The sequence below is a fragment of the Pseudophryne corroboree genome, chromosome 1, assembly GCF_028390025.1.
Source record: "Pseudophryne corroboree isolate aPseCor3 chromosome 1, aPseCor3.hap2, whole genome shotgun sequence".
NCBI lineage: Eukaryota > Metazoa > Chordata > Amphibia > Anura > Myobatrachidae > Pseudophryne > Pseudophryne corroboree.
In genome coordinates, this window is record NC_086444.1 from 717,373,965 (window position 1) to 717,391,845 (window position 17,881).

A 17,881-nucleotide genomic window follows, 5' to 3' on the forward strand; every position below is an offset into this window, starting at 1 on the left:
TGAAATCTGTTTTGTGTGTGTGTTTGTTTTTCTCAAATTTTAAGCTAATACAGGTTGAGTATCCCATTTCCAAATATTCCGAAATACGGATTATTCCGAATTACGGAATTTTTCGAGTGAGAGTGAGATAGTGAAACCTTTGTTTTCTGATGGCTCAATGTATACTAACTTTGTTTAATACACAAAGTTATTAAAACTATTGTATTAAATGACCTTCAGGCTGTGTGTATAAGGTGTATCTGAAACATAAATGAATTGTGTGTGTACACAAACTTTGTTTAATGCACAAAGTTATTAAAAATATTGGCTAAAATTGCCCTCAGACTGTGTGTATAAGGTGTATATGTAACATAAATGCATTCTGTGCTTAGATTTAGGTCCCATCGCCATGATATCTCATTATGGTATGCAATTATTCCAAAATACGGAAAAATCCGATATCCAAAATTCCTCTGGTCCAAAGCATTTTGGATAAGGGATACTCAACCTGTATAGAGGTGCTGAAACTTAGCTTTGATATACTACAACATGCAATTAGATGCGGGGAAACCTGTTGCACTAGTTTGTATCTCATCCAATTGATCTGTTTTTTAACCCTTCCATAATGCATCTCAATTATTGGTAATCACGGAATGTATTCTAGCAGGGGGTGCTTCTACAGACTCAAAAAGGAACTTTACCCAATTTAAGAGGGGAAAAGAGTGTCTGCATATGGTGCAGTGAAAATTTAAGTATAATTTTTGTTAGAATACAACAATTCCGATTAACATTAAAACGGCAAAATATTAAAATAGAGCTAGATGTTGCAGTGTCCAAAAGTGGAAGCATCACAAAGTCTATCCTCCTGCCACTTCTCATTCTCTTAATTTAATTAAACTTTTCTATTTTTTTCTTTAAAAACTCATCTCTGTTTATTTTTCGATTCCCATGATTCCAGGACTGGTTTTATTCGATTTGGCCCACTTGTGTGTTTTGAAGTATTATTTTACATTTTGCAAGGTGCATCTTAAAATTATCTGCTGAAGTTCAGTGGGAAAGTGACACATGCATCCCATTAAAAGTATCAGATCAAAATCCTTATTCACAAATAAGGAATAGATATGGCTGTGCTTCCATTCATGCAGTAGGGAAAACCCTAAAAATGCCCTCCACATAGCCACATTAATGCAGCGGGGTACACGGTGTTCCACAGGGAATACATTGGGTTATAGAGCGGGATCTTGGATCCAGAGACACCAACAGGCAAAGCTTTGACTGTCCCAGGATGCATTGGGGCCTCCTCTATAACAACGTCTCCAGGCACTGAGAGCTCAGTTTCGAGTGGTGCCTGCAGGCAGCAGGTCACCTAACAGATGGGCTGCACTGTGCAGCCCTGAAAAAGCTGAAGACTTCAAGGTACGCAGCACTGTTATGTCAGGGTGACATTCAGCGCTGCGTCTCTGTCACCTCCCAAGTAGCATCACATACTCCCGCGACTCAGATCCCGGGTACTTGTGGCGGAGACGCTCCGGCTTAGGCACACAGTCGCAGACACTCTCCTGGTTTGCGTGGCTGCTATGAAGGGAGGAGGTAAGAGGGTCCCCCAGGCGGGACCCGCCGCTAAATCATGTTCCTGTTGGAGTCTATGGAGACGTACTGCGACGCTGGCGTGGACACTGTTACCGAGCAGGGACCCCACTATATCGGCCAGGGCATAGGAGTACAGGTCGGGTGTACTAACGCCCCTGTTGGTAAGGCTCCGTAGTACCGGCGGTGAGGCCCAGCATAGGGGAGCCAGCGCTTGACCTGTAGCCCCTCCCCCGGCCCAGGGCGCCATCTCCTCGCAGATTTCCTGCCCTGGAGCTGCCTCACACTCGCTCCTTCAGTTCCTGACAGACGCTGGGCGCCATCTTATGAGCGTAGCTGCTACTGGTCTCTGGGATTACAGGTCAGGGTCTCCCCTGTAAAGCCACCTGTCCATAGCGCTGAGACTTTACAGACACTTGAGTATTCTACATGTCTTTTCTCTTACTTCCTAGAGGATGCTGGGGTCCACATTAGTACCATGGGGTATAGACGTGTCCCTTGGGAGCCATGGGCACTTTAAGAGTTTAATAGTGTGGGCTGGCACCTCCTTCTATGCCCCTCCTACCAGACAGAGTTTATAAAATGTGCCCGGTGGAGCCAGTCACAGCTAGGGAAGCTCCTAGGAGTTTTTTTAGTTTTATTATTTTTTTTTTTTAAAGAGTTGGGTACAGGGAGGCTGCTGGCAACAGCCTCTCTGCTTCGTGGGGGTGGGGGGGTGGGTCGGAGTAGGATCCAACCCTAGAGGTTAATGGCTCCTATCTCCGCTGACAGGACACAGCTCCTGAGGGTGATAATCGCAAGCCCACGAGGCGACCGCTCACGGCCGCCACCCCTTAACAGAGCCAGAAGATGAAGTGGTGAGTATGATGCCGGCGCCCCGGTAAGCGGGTCGCCGGCGAGAATGGCGGCATAAGGGTTGGAGCGCAGCCCTGCGAAGCTGCGCTCCAGAGGGCTCAGCGGTACAATGTGAGAGGCGCCCTGAGCCAGCGCACAGACCCTACACTGGTATACAGGGGCTAATCCTGCTGTTAGCAACCACATTTACCTCAGCCCAGTATAATCTCAGCAGCGGGAAGACGCGCCTTTACAGGGGGCGGGGCTTCTTCCTCAGAGCGGATCCAGCACTCGCCAGCGCCATTTTCTCCCTGCAGATCACACTACAGAGACGCTGACTGGGAGCGCTGCCCTCCTCTTCACTCCAGATATCCTCTGCGGTACCAGGGTGTATTAGACAAGGGTGGGAGAGTGTTATATTTCACTGTGTAATCTATTGAGGTTATTCAGTCAGCGCCAGGCATTTATCATAATAACTGCCTACAGGGGCGCTGTGTGGCTGGCTCCTTATACTCTGTGTCTCTCTGAAGGTACTCTGTGGGGAAACTATGTCTACATTTTCCTGTGTGTGTGTGTGTGTGTGTGTGTGTGTGTTGATCTATCTCACATTACCATGTCCAGGGACTCTGTGTCTTGTGCTGCAGAGTGTGAATCTTCTCCTGAAGAGTCTATTCCATGTACTCAGGAATGTAATATATACTGTCCCAGGCTTCTGAATCCGAACCCCCATGGGTGGCTTCTATCTGGGGAATGATATCCCAGATTTCATCTAGGATAGCTCATAATGAGACTGAAACACAGGATTTAAAACAACCTGTAGAGGTTTTGTCGTATTCAGCTCCCACTGCCTCCTCAAAAGCCCCTGGTATATACCCTAAAAAAGTGTGCTCTTACCCAGATAATGCAAGCTGACACGGACACCGACCCTGATTCAGGGGACGGAGATGGTGATATTCTGGGGGGGAGGCATCCCTTGCTAAGGGGGTGCAACTCATGATTGAGGCTATTAGGGACATTTTACACATTACTGATAAAGTACCTGAGCAGGTAGAGGAAGCTTATTTTACAGACAATAAGAAAACCTCCCTTACATTCCCTGCATCTAAGAAATTAAACGCACTGTTTGAAAAATCCTGGGAAAACCTGGAGAAAGTTCCAGATCCCAAAAAGGGTTCTCATTGCTTTTCCTTTCCCTGAGAAGGACAGGAAAAAGTGGGAAAAACCCCCTGTAGTAGACGCTTCTGTATCTTTGTTGTCTAAGAAGGTGGTTTTATCTGTCCCTGGGTCCACCGCTTTAAAAGAGCCGGCTGACCGCAAGATTGAGACTACACTCAAATCATTATACACAGCTAATGGCATAGCTTTAGGACCCACTATTGCTTGTGCATGGATTTCTAAGGCCATAGTGAAGTGGTCAGGCACTTTACCAGAGGAATTAGATTCTATGGATACACGTGACATTGAATTGTTTTTACATCACATACAGGATTCTGCAGGTTTCATGGTGGAGGCCATGAAGGACCTTGGACATCTTAATGCGAGAGCTTCTTCCATGGCTGTCTTGGCAGGGGACTCTGGCTGCGTCAATGGTCTGCGGATGCTGAATCCAAGAAAAGTGTGGAGACCCTACCCTTCACAGGTCAGGCTCTGTTTGGGGAAGCAATTAGATGCGTGGATCTCCACAGCAACTGTGGGTAAGTCAACTTTCTCCGGCAGGGTCCACAGGTTATCCACAGGATAACATTGGGATATGATGGAGCGACAGCGGATTGGCACCAAGCGATCACAAGCTTTCTGGCCTCCCAGGATACAACGGGCTCGTCCATATAATCCCGCCCTCCAACTCTGTCAAATCAGTTTTTTGTTTGGTGCGGCAGGAGCCGGACCATGGTCGCAGGGCTGCTGTTTTTTGGCAGCCCTAAGCTTCATTTGGTTTATTTTTATAGTCTTACTATGTTTTCTGAGTGATCATTCCTAACGCGTCTGTGTCGGATGTAACTAGCAGGCCCAGCAGACGTTACCAGGCTGTGGCCGGAGCACAGGGAGAAGATAAGGCATCGGTTCTGCAAGGAAGGGGAATACGGACACTGCCGCACTGTTTGGGAGGAGACTATCAAACAGTAGCTGGCGCGCCGCCACCACGGGTGCTCCAGCGCTAGGCTTTAGGAATCATAAGGCGCCAGGATTAGTTTGAGGCTGCGATCCCTAGTGTTGATGTCAGCAGTGGGGAGTCAGACACTCTCCTGGTCGCCCCTCCCCCCAGTTCATGACCAGTTACCGTGCGTCTCCCGCCATGAACTGATTGCCTCACTTCCGTCTCAGACTCTACCACGAGGGGAGTAGGCCGCAGCATAGGCCGCTGCGTCTGTATACACTAAAGTTTACTGCTAAGAGACCAGGTCGCAGACATGAGCGTCTGCATGCACTGGCGTTCACTGAGCATCTGTGTCCACTAAAATTTATCGGAGCGGCAGTGTACACTAGTAGCGTCTGGATCCACTCAGCGGTTACTAACGTATTGACCGATCCTGGAAGTGGGGTGAGTCTCCCTGTATCTCACTCTACGGAGTAAGGGTTATAAAGCACTAAATTTTTATCTACTTTTTGTCAGTATGAATAGTTAAGTTTAGTGCCTATTGCATGTGAGTTTATGTACAATACTGTGGTTTTCTCCGCAACTGCGTCTGAATACATTAAAATAACTGTATAGAACAGATTACAGTAGATGTACTCCTACATACTTGAAATGTGTTCGTAGTTGATAATATGCTCATATGACAAATATATGACTAATATATAACATGTGACTGACTGCTAGTGTGATTGCTTACTTAATTTCTCTGGCTGGGTCCATAGGATTATCCACAGGATAACATTGGGATATGGTTGAGCGACAGCGGAAATGGCACCAACACGGTCACGAGCTTTCTGGCCTCCCAGGATGCATTGGGGCCTTCACCATATAGTCCTACCCACTGACTCAGTCAAATCAGTTTTTTGCTTGGTGCGGCAGGAAGCCGCATGGTCACAGGGCTGCTGTAGTAAAGCAGCCTATATTTTTTGAGCGACTTTTCTTAACAGCGTCTTAACCGCATACTAGAAAGAGTCGCTCCAACAACCCCCCACCGGGTCGCAACAACGCTTACCTTCGCGGTATTAGTGCTGTCTCGACGGGCGTCTGTGTCTGATGTTCTAGCAGGTCCAGCAGACGTAACCAGGCTGTGGCCGGAGCATGGGGGGACGGTAAGTCTATGGATTTCCTCTTACTAGAGGGGTCAGGACACGGCTACACTGATTTGGAGACTCCAGGGATCATAGGCGCCAGGACTAGGTGAGGCCACGATCCTTAGAGTTTAAGTCAACAGGGGAATTCAGACGCTCTCCTGGCCGCCCCTGCTCCGAGTTCATGACCAGTTCCCGCGTGTTTCTCGTCCATGAACTGAATGACCTCACTTCCGGCTCACACTACCTCGAGGGTAGTCTGTCGCAGCTTAGACGCTGCGGTTGTGTACACTAGAAATCCCGCCTAGACCGAGTCGCAGGCCTTAGCGTCTGCATACACGTGGAAGTCGCTGAGCATCCGTGTCCGTCAGTGAGCGACAGTGTCTGTTATCAGTTATCTAAAGGAGCGGTAGTGTACATCAGTAGCGTCTGAATCCACTCAGCGTCTTACGAGCGTATTTGCTTGGATATGGAAGTGTGGTGAGTCTCCCTGTATCCTGCTCTACGGAGGCAGGGTATACAGTACTAAAAATTCTCTCTACTTCTTAGTATGAATTGTTAATTTATAGTACCTATTGCATATGAGATCTGTATATTACTGTGTTTTCTGCATGTTATGTTGAAAAAGAACCAGTTAAAAACAGAAGTACAATTTTCCTACTTGTGTATAAGTTGTTATGGGGGTTGTATTCTCATATGACAATGTCTAATGCTTTAACATGTGACTGACTGCTAGTATGTGTGCTGACTTTTCTGTGTAATGTCAGTCCTGTTCTGACCCTCAATTCAGGTACACTGTGGTCAGATTGATCTCACTTCTATATACTCATATATAGGTGATTTTCAGTCACAAATTGTGTAGTCATTAACAGATTATTACCATGAGCGGCAAAAGTGACGAGAATTTATCAAGCACTCCTACATCCCTAACATGCTTATCTTGTAAGACAGGGTTAATTGGTATGGACCAATTGGTCACTTATGAGGGCTTGTGTGTGAACTGTTTTGCTTTTCAGCAAAGTAAAAAACAGGAGTTGGTTCAACCATGAACAGAGCCACCATGGAATATGATCGCAAAGACTCTATCTTCAATAGCAGACAGTTTAACTCCGGTAGCACCACCTCAAGGATTAGGTTACACTATTACCCATACATGCAGCTCCCTTCCTATGGCTTGATTCCAGTAGCCTCTACAAGCGACCAAGGGACAGGTAAGACTAAGACAGATACGTCTATGTGGCAGACTACACAAGATGATACAACAGATGATGATACAGTAGATTCGAATACTCCGTATGATGATCAGTCGCAGAGTTTTAGTTCAGAAGATGTAGCTGAACGTATTAATGCTGTGAAGGCTGTTCTCTCAATGGAAGAGCCAGCCAAGACAGTGTTAAAATCTAAAGCACCTGTGTTTAAACGTACAAAATCAGTGAAAGCTGAATTCCCAGCGTCAGATGAGCTGACGGAAATGATGGATGAGTCTTGGGCGAGGCCCAGTAAGAAATATAAGATTCCTAAAAGATGGGATTCTTATTATCCATTTCCAGCTGTGGAGTGTTCAAAAAGAGAAGTTCCTCCAAAAGTAGATGCACATGTTCTGCGACTTGTGCATAAATCTGCTTTACCACTGTCATCTATCTCACTAAATGATGTCACAGACAGAAGGGTATATAGCCTTTTGAAAAATATATTTTCTCTAGTAGGAGCAGTGGTAAGACCTGCTATGGCTTCGGCCTGGGTAGCAAAGGCAATGGGCGAATGGATAGAGGAACTAGAGAATGACATCTCTTCTACTAGGGAGCAAGAGGATCGTTTTAGCCGTTTAAGACAATCTGCCCAATACTTGGAAGAAGCAGCAATTGATGTAGGTACAGTTGCTTCTAAAGCTTCAGCCTTGACAGTAGTCGCTCGCAGAGCAGTTTGGCTACGTACCTGGAAGGCAGATGCGGAATCCAAGATGGAATTGGAAGCATTGCCTTTCGTTGGTAATATATTATTTGGAAAACCTTTATCGGATATCCTAGAATCAGAGGCTGAATCAAAGAAGGTCAGATTTCCGGCTACCTATAACCCGAAGTCCAAGGGTCTTTTCGTTGGCAAAGCGAAAGCTAAAGAGGAGCCTAAGCAACCCCAGTTTAAAACCAGGGGTAGGAAGCAGTGGGCTAGCAAAAAGCCAGCTTCCAAGCCTGAACAGAAACCATCAGCCTGAAGAGACGGGCCTCCGCCTGGAGGATTCCAGGGTTGGGGGCCGACTCCTTCATTTTTCACACATATGGCAACAGTCGACGAGAGATGCTTGGGTGCAGAAGGTGGTATCTCGGGTATGGGTTCCCATTCAGGAGGCAGCCTCCTCAAAGATTTTTTTGCACCAGCCCGTCTCGTATAGAGTCGAAGGCCAATGCCCTGCAAGAAGCAGTCCAAAAATTACTGCAGTCAGGTGTGATTGTTCCAGTACCTCCATCATAAAGGGGACAGGGGTTTTACTCCAATCTATTTCTAATCCAGAAGCCAAATGGGTCATATCGACCAATTCTCAATCTGAAAATGTTGAACGAATGCATATGGATCCCGAAGTTCCACATGGAGACGTTATGCTCTATAATGTTGGCTATGGAACCGGGAGATTACATGGTATCTCTGGATGTACGGGATGCTTACCTACATGTGCCTATAGCACTGTCACATCAGTGTTACCTCAGGTTTGCCATCCTCCAGGAACATTTTCAGTTCCAAACCTTGCTCTTCGGGCTAGCTACAGCACCCAGGGTGTTTACCAAGATCATGGTGGTTATGGCAGCTTGTCTGCGCAAACAGGGGATAAGAATATTCCCATACCTCGACGACCTATTAATCCTAGCACATTCACAGGATTTACTTTTGAGCCATCTTCAACAGACAATAATTTGTTTACAGAGACACGGGTGGCTCATAAATTGGGAAAGGTCATCCCTGAATCCATCACAGCGGGTGTTCATTTGGGGGCCATATTGGATTCAGACCTACAGAAAGTTCTCTTACCAGAGAAAAAGATAGTCAAGGTGCAGGTCATGGCTCAGGAAGCGTTGCACGCCCAGACAATGTCAGTCCATGCAGCAATGCGACTGTTGGGTCTGATGGTATCAACCTTCGACATGGTGGAATATGCGCAATTCCACTCCAGACCATTGCAGCACCTTATTCTGACCAAATGGAATGGAAATCATCAGACGATAAAAAAGCAGATGATAAAGTTTCCAGTAAACGTAAAAAGGTCTCTAGCGTGGTGGCTACAGACAGACCATTTAAACAAGGGGAGACCCTTTTGGATAAAAGAGTGGCAAGTCCTGACAACAGATGCCAGCCTGCAAGGCTGGGGTGCGGTACTCGGAAGCCTGTGGTTTCAGGGAAAATGGACCGCAAGGGAAAGTCGCCTGCCGATAAATCTGTTGGAAATAAGGGCCATTTACTTGGCTCTAGTTCAGGCAAAGGACATTCTGCAAGGAAAACCAGTCCAGATCCGCTCGGACAATGCAACGGCAGTAGCGTACCTCAACCATCAGGGAGGAACTCGCAGCCAAAGATCAATGAAGGAAGGAAGTCACATACTAAAGTGGGCAGAACTCCATCTTCCAGCATTGTCCGCAGTGTTCGTTCCAGGCTCTACACCCGGAAGTATTTCAGACTCTAGTAGACAAGTGGGGATTGCCAGAGGTAGATCTCATGGCGTCCCGTCTGAACAACAAAGTTTCGGCATACGGGTCAAGAACAAAAGACCCCGGAGCGATCCTTGTGGACGCACTGTCAGTGTAATGGGACTTTCATCTGGCATATCTGTTTCCTCCAATCTCCCTGCTACCCAGGGTGGTGAGGAAAATAAAGCAAGCAAAGGGTGCCGTGATTCTAATAGCTCCGGCTTGGCCCAGAAGTCATTGGTATATAGATCTGCAGAGAATGTCGATGGATGCTCCAGTTCCGCTCCCTCAACGTCCAGATCTACTGATGCAGGGTCCTTGTTATCACAGGCATCTGAATCGGCTGTCTTTGACGGCGTGGCTGTTGAAACCTCTATCCTGAAGTCAAGAGGTTTTTCACAACAGGTAATTCAAACAATGCTCAGAGCAAGGAAAACCTCCTCTGCTCGCATTTATCACCGAATATGGCAAGCCTATATTCATTGGTGCAGTGAAAGAAATATGGATCCAAAATCTTTCAGAGTATCCAGAATCTTAGATTTCCTTCAGGCAGGAATGGATAAGGGTTTGAAGGTGGCTTCCTTGAGAGTTCAAGTTTCAGCATTGACCGTATGGTTTCAAAAGAAAATTGCCACTTTACAGGATGTGCATACTTTTTTCCAGGGAATGCTGCGCATTCAACCACCTTTTGTTCCTCCTGCAGTACCTTGGAATTTAAGTCTGTTCCTAAAAGCCCTTCAAGGGGCTCCGTTTGAACCACTTAAGAAAGTGGATCTTAAATGGTTGACCGCTAAAGTACTCTTTCTACTGACTAGGACATCAGCTAGAAGAGTATCAGATTTAGGAGCGCTGATGTAAATCTCCTTTTCTGATTTTTTTTTTTTTTTTTATCCAGATAACCATGAATAGTTCTGAGAACTGCTTTATCTTCCAAAGGTGGTCTCGAAGTTTCACCTTAACGAAGAAATTGTAGTCCCGGCTTTTCAGGTATCGGGACTTTCTGCGGGAGATGCGTCGCTGGACGTAGTCCGTGCATTAAGAATCTACGTAGATCGTACCAGTGCCATCAGAAAGACAGATTCTCTCTTCATTCTCTACGGATTTCACAAGATGGGATGGCTTGCTACTAAACAGACGCTAGCTAGATGGCTTTGAATGATGATTTCAGAAGCATATTCTCGAGCTGATCTCCCTGTTCTGGCTAATGTCTCTGCTCACTCATACACGTAAGGTAGGTCCTTCATGGGCAGCACAACATGGTGCTTCAGCAGAACAGATATGTAAGGTAGCCACATGGTCTTCCATTAACACTTTCATTAGACATTATGCCTTAGATACCTTTGCCTCTCATGACGCTGAATTCAGGCGAAAAGGTTCTCCTGTCTAATCAGGAGCATCCCCACCACTAAAAATTGCTTTGGGAAGTCCCAATGTTATCCTGTGGATAACCTGTGGACCCTGCCGGAGAAATATACGTTATGGTAAAAACTTACCGTTGATAACGGTATTTCTCCTTCATGGCAGCCCTTACTCTTGGGATTGTATCCCATTCCTAACTTTAGACAGGGAATTTTTCACACACTTAAGGACCACCCACTTTGGGTATACAGCCCTGCTCCTTCCCTTCCTCCATTAGTCTTTTTCTTGTCTCCTAGCTTGACAGGGTAATAATGTTTTTTGCTACAGGACTTACCTCTATTTCCCAGTTATACGCCTCATTGCAGCCGTACTGGAAGAGGGTGGCTCCCTGGGGATGGCTATATGTGCTTGGGGCGGTCAAGTAAGTCCCCGTTGTCAGCTAAAGGTGTCCGCCCGCTCTGTAATGCCGCTGGTCCCTCTCCCTCCCGAGCCGCTGCCTAGAGCCTTCTTCCCGGGTGCAGGTTTCCTCCGCTCGCCACAGCGCCCCGTCTCTCCGGCGGATTCGGAAGTAGCGGTGGCCGGAAGGGCAGCGCAGTGAAGGGGATGTGCGGCTGGCGGGCGGAAGCGCAGGGGGGAGAGGCAGCGTGCGGCGGCTGGCAGGCGGAAGTGCTGGAGCGGCCGTCCCAGTTAGGCTGTGGGACGGTCTGCTCAGCGCCGCCACTTTATGGTTTATTTTCTAGTTTAAATGAATGGCGCTGCACACCAGGAGTGAGAGACTCCTATGAGCTGGGCAGGGTTTATGCTTTCCAGCAGAATTGATACAGAGCGTTCTCCCCAAAAGCTAGTCAGTGCCCGGAAGAGGTAATTCCTCATAGAGGGCATTTTCTTTCCAAGGTTTACATTTTTTCTGTGTAGTTAGGGTAGGTTTTTTTCAATGTTATTTTATTACTGTTAATTTTGTAGTGTGTTTCTACCAAGGAAGAGACCGTGTAAGAAGCAGCATATGGATGTGCAGTGTGCAGCCTGTGACAAGATCTTTTCCTCTTCTGAGAATGTCAAGTTCTGTGAGGACTGTATACAGAGTGATATTCAGCAGGCCAGTCAATCCAGACAGATACAGGAGTTAAAAGATTGGATGAAGAGATTCTTTGTTACTAAAGATCAGCTGGCTGATCTGCAGGGAAATAAAAGATCTAGATCCCTGGCTAGTATTTATTCTCAAGACGAATCAGCCTCTAATGATTTCAATTATGTTGATTATCAAGCTTCCTCTAATTCAGAGTCAGAGGAGAAAGAGGAAGATAGAGAATTTCACTTGGATCTTGTGGACAGTCTCTTAAAGAATATATTTAAGACTATGAATTATAAACAGACGGATAAAGGGGATGATGATAAGGATGTTCTGTTTGGGGACAAATCCAAAAAGAATAGATGTTTTCCGGTTCATAAAGCATTGAAAGAAGTAGTGTCTAAGGAGTGGCAAAACATTGATAAGAGACTTGGCAGTGTAAAGCGAATTGATCGTATGTTCCCGATAGAGGATGAGCAATTTGTGGGCTGGTGTGCAGTGCCTAAAATTGATGCGGCAGTGTGTCTAAAACTACTATTCTGTTAGAAGACGGAGCTGTCCTAAAGGATGGCATGGATAAGCGTATGGAGAGTGCGCTGAAGAAGTTACACATGTCCTCAGTAGTATCTTTAAAGTCTGGTGTAGCTATAGCGTCTGTTTCCAGAGCGTTGAGAGTTTGGGGATCAGCGTTGTCCACAGATGTGGAGAAAAAGATCTCAAGACAATATTTGCAGAGGAGTCTAGGTGTCATGCTTAAGGGCATATAGTATCTGTGTGAAGCTTCTTTGGATGTGCTAGATTTTGCAGCAAAGTCCATGGCGGCAGGTGTAATGGCCAGAAGGGCCCTGTGGCTTCGGTCGTGGTCAGCGGATATGCATTCCAAAAACCGGCTGGTGTCCTTGCCGGCCGTACGAGGGTTCTCTATTATTTGGTAACAAACTAGAGGCCATTATACAGAAGATGTCAGGAGGTAAGTCAGCGAAGTTACCTCAAGACAAAAGAAATAGATTTCCATTTCCTTCCTCCAGACAGCAGTTTAAGGAGGCAAGAAGTTATAGGCCAGGACGTGCTTATATGGGAAAGTATTCCTCAGGGACGAATAGGCAGTCCTTCGTCAGGCTTACAGGAGAGGTGGACGAAGGCAATAACTATCGCAGAGTTCCGGTATCTTTTGCAGTAGGAGCCAGACTCCAGAAGTTTGTCAGTCATTGGCAAGGTTCAATTCAGGATATGTGGGTACTGGACGTGATATCTCAGGGATACCATATAAAGTTCTCCGAAGTCCCAAGAAGGGACAAATTCGTAAATCTCAGCAAGACCAACTCTAAGTCTGGAAGTAAAGGCCCTGGAGGACAGTTTAGAAAAGCTAATCAGGGCAAAAGCAGTAGAGTCTGTCCCGGCTTCAGAAAAAGAGAGCGGATTCTATTCCAGAAAATTTCTGATAAAAAAGCCATCTGGAGACTTCAGGACTATACTGGATCTCAGACAACTCAACAACTATATAAAAACAATAACATTTCGTATGGAGACGATGAAATCCATCCTGTCAGGTGTAAGGAAAGAGGATTTTTTTAGCATCCATAGACCTGAAGGATGCTTTTTTTCATGTGCCGGTGAGCGGATGGCACAGAAAGTACCTGAGGTTCTGCGTCATGGGCAAACATTTCCAGTTTACCTGCCTTCCTTTCGGTTTGAAGACGTCTCCAAGGATATTTACCAAGGTCCTGTCTGCACTGGTGACCGTGATAAGAGGACGAAGAATAGCGATTTGGTCATACCTGGACGACCTTCTAGTATGCGGAGAGTCTGTTCGGAAGGTAAAGGAAGCATTGGAGGTGACGTTGCAGATCCTACAAGAAGATGGCTGGTATGTAAACTGGGAAAAAAGCCAGCTAGAACCAAGGCAGAGGATCCAGTTTCTTGGAGTACAGGTGGATACTGTCAGTTATACGATAGGCCTTTCGGAAGAAAGGAGCGCAAAAATTTGTGATCTGGCATCTCTACTAAAAGAGTGCAGCAGTGTGACACTGCGCCAAGGGATGCGTCTTTTAGGGATGATGGCCTCCACCATAGACGTAGTCCCTTGGGCAAGGTGGCGAATGAGAGATCTTCAACTAGATGTCATAGACTACTGTCGGAGAGGTTGTTCCCTGAATTATCGCATAAAATTAGGTCAAAAGGCAAGACGCTCCCTAGACTGGTGGATGGAGATGGAACTGGTCGACAGGAAGACTGCTTTGTCAGATCGTCACTATCTTATTCTAACGACAGATGCAAGTGCAGTTGGCTGGGGGGCACACTTGTTGCAGCAGAACTGTCAAGGTAAATGGAACCGGGAAGAGAGAGGACTGTCTTCAAACCACAAGGAAATGAGAGCCGTGTGGAAGGCGATGAGGTATTTCCAGGAGCAATTACAGGGGGCACATCTCTGAATATTTTCAGACAATGTAGCAGTGGTAGCTTATCTCAATCGGCAAGGAGGCACCAGAAGTCAGGTGTTAATGGAAGAGGTGTCAAACATACTGCATTGGGCAGAAGGTCATCTCGAGTCCCTATCAGAGCTACATGTTCCAGGAGTGGACAATTCTGTGGCGGATTTTCTCAGCAGGCAAGAGATACTACCAGGAGAGTGGGAATTGAGCGATACAGTGTTTGGACAGATTGTACAGAGATTCGGCCAGCCACAGGCAGGCCACGCACATCAATGCGAAAGTTCCTATGTTCTTCTCCCAATATCCTCTCCCAGGATCAAGCGGAGTAGATGTCTTTTCTCTCCCATGGAGGTTCAAGCTACCATATGTTTTCCCTCCGTTTCCAATGATTGCACATATCCTAAGAAAGATCAGGGAGGAAAGGGCGCAGGTCATAATAATTCTCCCATATTGGCCAAAGAGAGTGTGGTTTCCCTCAGTACTGAGGATGGCGGTAGGGGAACCCTGGAGGTTGCCGCTAGTAACGGATCTGTTACGTCAGGGTCCATTGCTGCACCCAAATCTACAGCAACTTCATTTGACGGCATGGAAATTGAACGGCAATTATTGAAAAACAAGGGTTTATCTGTACAGGTCGTTAGTTTGCTTATTCAGTCAAGGAAAAAAGTATCTTCTAAAGTTTATTATAGAGTCTAGAAGACTTTCATTTCTTGGTCCGGCTCAAGATTTAATCCGCAGAAAGCAGAGACGTCTCAGGTCTTACAGTTCTTGTTTGACGGCTTTGAGAAGGGGCTGGCAGTATCTACTATCAAGGTTCAGATAGCAGCTCTAAGTGTCCTGTTGGAGCGAAGATTGTCCGACGACGGCCTAGTAAAGAAGTTCTGTCAGGCAATTAAAAGGATAACACCTCGGATTAGGTCGGTTCTCGCTCCATGGGATTTAAATTTAGTTTAAATTCATTAATGTTGTCCCCATTTGAACCACTACAGGACGTCTCGTTGAAATTTCTAACTTGGAAAGTAGTGTTTTTGGTAGCCATCACCTCAGCCAGAAGAGTTGGAGAGCTGCAGGCTTTGTGGTCCGAGGAGCCCTATCTCAATTTCTTTCCGGATAGGCTTGTTCTAAGAACTAATCCAGATTTTCTGCCTAATGTGGTGACAGATTTCCATTTGAATCAGGACATTGTGTTACCATCATTCTACCCGCAGCCGCAGAATGAGGAGGAGCAGAAAATGCATAAGTTGGATCTAATAAGAGCAGTCTCAGTCTACTTGGAGAGAGTTAAAGAGTTTCGTAAAACAAAGCACCTGTTTGTGTTGTATTCAGGAGCAAGAAAGGGCGTGAGACCTACGAAATAGACCATTTCCAGATGGATTACGGAACTCCTGTCATTTGTTTACAAGCAGAATGGTCGTGAGGTTCCGGAGGAGCTAAAGGCGCGCACTACCAGGGCTGTGGCAGCTTTTTGGGCTAGGAAGGCACGACTCTCGGCGAAAGATATATGTGCAGCAGCTACATGGTCTTCCATACATACATTCTCTAGTCATTATGCGGTAGATGTTGTAGACGCCCACTTTGGAAAACGTGTCTTTTGATGCGGCATTGAATTATACAAATTATAATTTTCAGCATTAAGACAACGTCTCTTGTGTATTTATATTGCCCTCCCTATACTGAGTGTTGGTATATCCCAAGAGTAAGGGCTGCCATGAAGTAGTGTAGGAGGAAAAAGCAAATTATACTTACCGATAATTTCATTTCTCTGAGATACTTCATGGCAGCCTACAATATGCCCTCCCTTAATAAAGTCTTAATATAGCCTGGTCGCAGGAGACAATCAAAAGACTAATGGAGGAAGGGGAGGAGCAGGGCTATATACCCAAAGTGGGTGGTCCATAAGTGTGTGAAAAATTCCCTGTCTAAAGTTAGGAATGGGATACAATCCCAAGAGTAAGGGCTGCCATGAAGTATCTCGGAGTAATGAAATTATCGGTAAGTATAATTTGCTTTTTTCTCCTATGTCCACAGGTTTCCACAGGGATCCCACCCTGACGCACCTGATTTGAGAATCTTTATACTCACTAACCTCTTCCTTCTTGCGTGGAAGGGTGTGCATGTATGTTCTTCTCGCCTGAATAGGGTTCTACATAATGCTCCTGCCTAAATGCTTTGGAAACAATTGATTTGATTGAGTTGGTGGGCGAGATTATATGGACGAGCCCGTTGCATCCTGGGAGCCCAGAAAGCTTGTGATCGTTTGGTGCCAATCCACTGTCGCTCCATCATATCCCAATGTTATCCTGTGGATAACCTGTGGACATAGGAGAAATACCGTTATCAACGCTAAGTTCTTACCATAATGTATATTTTCTTCCCTCTGCAACACCGTCGACTAGGAAATCTTATCCTACATGTACAATGCAGTCCTTTCAGACCGCGTAACTTAAAAAAAATCCAAACCCCCGTCCACTTTCTTTAGAGGAGGTCGGGGGAAATCCAGAAAACCTGCACCAACAGGTTCCCAGGAACAGAAACCTGGTTCTGCTTCCTCAAAATCCTCTGCATGACGGTGGACCTCCCAGCCTGGAGATCGGGCAGGTCTGAGCAAGACTAAGAAATTTCAGTCATGTCTGGGAGTCCTCATGCCTGGATCACTGGGTACAGGATATTGGGCCTATTTCTGAGTTGATCGCAGCAGCAATTTTGTTAGCAATTGGGCAAAACCCTGTGCACTGCAGGGTTGGGGGACAGATATAACATTTGCAGAGAGTGTTAGATTTGGGTGGGTTATTTTGTTTCTGTGCAGGGTAACTACTGGCTGCTTTATTTTTACACTGCAATTTAGATTTCAGTTTGGACACACCCCACCCAAATCTAACTCTCTCTGAACATGTTATATCTGTCCCCCCTGCAGTGCACATGGTTTTACCCAACTGCTAACAAAATTGCTGCTGCGATCAACTCAGAATTAGGCCCATTTTTTCCTAGGGGTACAGAGTGGAGTTTCAAGAACTCCCACCTCATAGATACTTCAAATCAGGCTTACCAGCTTCGCTGACAGAAAGTGCTATCCTACAGGAAGCCATTCAAAAATTGCTAAAGTCAAATGTCATTGTTCCAGTTCCACCTCAACTAGCAAACAAGGGTTATTACTCAAACCTGTTTGTGGTACCGAAACCGGATGGTTCAGTCAGGCCAATATTGAACCTAAAGTCATTGAACCCTTATTTGAGGGAATTCAAATTCAAGATGGAGTCTGAGAGCGGAGATCTCCGGTCTGGAGGAGGGGGAATTTTCTGGTATCCCTAGATATCAAGGATGTGTACCTTCACATTCCGATCTGGCCGCCTCACCAGGCTTATCTAAGATTTGCGCCACTGGACTGTCACTATCATCTCCACGGCACCAAGGGTGTTCACCAAGGTCATGGCGGAAATGATGCTACTCCTCCGCAAGCAGGGTGTGAACATAATTCCTTATCTAATAAAGGCGTCTTCCATGGAGAAGTTGTTACAGAGCTGTCACATCTGAGGATTCTTGTGGATCCGGATTTGGGGAAGATGATTCTGGTGCACTTGGATCTCTGAATAATAAACGAGCGGGACGGATGAAGGTCTTGCGCATTTATTACTTGAAGTAGTTTAATAGGGTTCGTCAAAGACAGTTGAATAGAGATGCGACTGTAGGTTAGCGGGTGGCTGAGGATACCGGAACCGTGACCCAGT

At 46.2% G+C, this 17,881-nt stretch overlaps 1 protein-coding gene across 4 annotated transcripts in view; it reads left to right on the forward strand.

The window, feature by feature from the left end:
* The window catches only part of LOC134909004 (GRAM domain-containing protein 2B-like), a 265,256-nt gene that overhangs the window by 128,102 nt on the left and 119,273 nt on the right, over positions 1-17,881 (forward strand). The gene's annotated exons all lie outside the window — the stretch shown is intronic.